Here is a 3,417-nt window from a genome sequence, read left to right as displayed (position 1 = left end):
AACAGAGGCAGGGCAACACTCTCCAAGGCCTGGGACAGTTTCATGACACCCCGCCAGCACCCTCATGCTGATGCTAGGCCTAGTGTCACAAAGAGGGAAAGGTTTTAGAAGATGGTGAAGGAGTACGTAGAAGACCGTGTCAGCGTCCTCACTGATCCCTCTGTGCCTTACAACTATTGGGTGTCCAAGCTGGACACGTGGCACGAACTAGTGCTCTATGCCTTGGAGGTGCTGGCCTGCCCTGCCGCCAGCGTTTTGTCAGAGTGGGTATTTAGTGCTGCTGGGGGCATAATAACTGATAAGTGCATCTGCCTGTCAACTGAAAATGCTGACAGGTTGACTCTTATCAAAATGAAAAAGGCCTGGATTGCCCCTGACTTCTCTACTCCACCAGAGGAAAGCGTCTGAACATAAAGGCACTTTAAATGTGGCTTTTATGGTGTATTGAATACACTGTATTCCCATGCACTCCTTCCACCACAAAAAAGGGTATATGGTTGAATCTTACTTTTCTCGTCCTCCTCCTCCTCCATCATATCAACATGCTGATTAGGCTGCCCTCGCTCCTAATGTTTTAGAGGGTCAGCTCAGCAGCAGACTCTCACCCCTAATGTTTTAGATGGTCACCAGCAGGCCCTCGCCCATAATGTTTTAGATGGTCAGATCATCAGCAGGCCCTCGCCCCTAATGTTTTAGATGGTCAGGTTGCAGCAGGAACTCACCACTAATGTTTTAGATGGTCAGATCAGCAGCAGACCCTCACCCCTAATGTTTTAGATGGTCAGATCAGCAGCAGGCCCTTGCCCCTAATGTTTTAGAGGGTCAGCTCAGCAGAAGACCCTCACCCCTATGTTTTAGATGGTCAGATCAGCAGCAGGCACTCGCCCCTAATGTTTTAGAGGTTCAGCTCAGCAGCAGGCCCTCGCCCCTAATGTTTTAGAGGGTCAGCTCAGCAGCAGACCCTCACCACTAATGTTTTAGATGGTCAGCTCAACAGCAGCCCTTCACCCCTAATGTTTTAGATGGTCAGATCAGCAGCAGGCCCTTGCCCCTAATGTTTTAGAGGGTCAGCTCAGCAGCAGACCCTCACCCCTAATGTTTTAGATGGTCAGATCAGCAGCAGGCTCTCGCCCATAATGTTTTAGAGGGGTCACCAACAGGCCCTTGCTCCTAATGTTTTTGAGGGTCACCAGCAAGCCATCAATCATAATTTTTCAAGGGCGTGTAGGATGCCCTCCTTTATGTGTAATAAAGGGTGTATTGGAGTGCCAGTTCCTTGTAATTTTTGTCAGCCCTTTCACTTAGTGTATAGGCATTATGAGTGTAGGAGTCCCACTACCTGAACAATTGTACCACAATGTGAATGCGGCCCTCCTTCATGTGATATACAGGTTGTATCGAAGTGCCTCTTCCTTGTAATTTTTGGCTGCACTTGCACTTTATATACAAGTAAATATACAGGAAAGAATGTCTCCTAACAATTTCCTCTAAAATCGATTTTATCTTCGGTTTGGTGCGTATTATTGTCAGTCTGTAAAAGTGGCATACTACTCGGACAATATCGTTCCCAGCAGCAACCTGGGAGTCCAAGATGCATCCAGACATCCTCCCCATGCTGTTCCCGAACCATTTCAGTGGTGTTTCCATCAATTTCTGACCTTTTCCTGTGAACCAGACACCCTCCCCTCTTCAGAGCAGGGGGTGCCTGGCTTAAAGGGAGTCTGTCACCACATTTGAGCATATTAGACTGGTCAAATAGCGTTATATGTGCCACCGAGAACTTAAAAACGGTACCTTTGTTGTATCTAATAGATTTTTCTTTCAGCCAAAAATGAACTTTTAAGATTCTTTAAATGCGCCCTCTCAAGTGCCCAGGGCGGCGTCTCAATCGTCCGAGCCCCAGGCAGCATCTCCTCAACGGCTCATAACCCCGCCCTCCGTGTGCTTTACTCTCCTCCTCTCTCCTTTTCCACTGCGCCCGCTACGGATTTGACCGCGCAGCCGCAGTGGAAAAGGAGAGAGGAGGAGAGTAAATGAGCGGGCAGAGGCACATGGAGGGCGGGGTTATGAGCCGTTGAGGAGGTGCTGCCTGGGGCTCGGACGATTGAGACGCCGCCCTGGGCACTTGAGAGGGCGCATTTACAGAATCTTAAAAGTTCATTTTTGGCTGAAAGAAAAATCCATTAGATACAACAAAGGTACCGCTTTTAAGTTCTCGGTGGCACATATAACGCTATTTGACCAGTCTAATATGCTCAAATGTGGTGACAGACTCCCTTTAATGATCGGGTTCTCCCATTGACTTCCATTGTGCTCAGGTGCTCTGTAGAGAACCCGAGCATCCCAAAGTGTTCTACTCGAGCACCCGAGCACTTTGGTGCTCGATCAACACTATTCCTTACCTGCATAGAAAATATTCCCTAAAATATAGCCCCAGAGATACATAAGTAATGCCCCCCACTAATGCCTTCCCCACCATCTAGAGAAAGATTATAGCTATATATTTATATGAATTTAGAAGTAGAGATGAACGAATTAAAGGCGTCTGAGATCACTACACCAGCACTGTGAGGAGGGGAGCAATGAAGCTACTGAGCATGTCAGTCCACCAAAAAATGCAGGGGAAGGTGGAGCAAAAGGTTAAACAGCAGGGGGGTTACCAGAAAATGTAATGTACGGTACATTTAAAATATATATATATATATTTTTATCGCTTGTATATTGTAAAAATACTTTATGTAAAATTTGATTCCATACTAATACATTTCATAGGATAGCCCCTTTAATTGTACTTATTTATGTATTACTATTTTTATTTATTCATATTCATCTGTCTGACATGTAATACATTCATTTAATAATCTGTATATCGTGGTACTATGAATTGTAGGCTAGTTAATCATATTTCAGTATATTGGCTGTGGTGTGCTAATTTGCCATCTTTGAATATGGCCGCTACCATGGATGCTGTGAAGTTCCTATGTGTGGGAGGCTGCCTTCTCTCCCCACTGCTCTGGTGCACATCGGAAGTCAGTTGTGGTGCGCAGGTACCATGGAGTACTTCTGGACTCCAGAAGTAAAGATGCAATATGTAATTTGGCCAGTAATCCGGTAAACACCTGAATTTATTATGTATAGCTAAAATTGACATGTATATTCTTGCCGTGCACACTGAGAGAGCACCCCCTGACGAAGCAGAGCAAGAAACATGCGTTTCGGTGCTGGACAGTGTATGAACTAATATCATGGCATTTGCTGAGCATGGGCCTTTGAGGTTTTGTCATAATTCTTGTGGGTGGTCTTGCTAGACCTTGTGTAAATATATGTATTGTTCTGTTACACCAAGACCACTTTAGGTCAGGTTCACATCATGGTTTATATTTCCATTCTTCTGATCAGCGTGTTACAGATCCCTGT

This window comes from Bufo gargarizans, chromosome 4, assembly GCF_014858855.1.
Source record: "Bufo gargarizans isolate SCDJY-AF-19 chromosome 4, ASM1485885v1, whole genome shotgun sequence".
In the NCBI taxonomy this organism is placed as follows: Eukaryota; Metazoa; Chordata; class Amphibia; order Anura; family Bufonidae; genus Bufo; species Bufo gargarizans.
Note: the sequence above shows the minus strand (reverse complement) of the source record.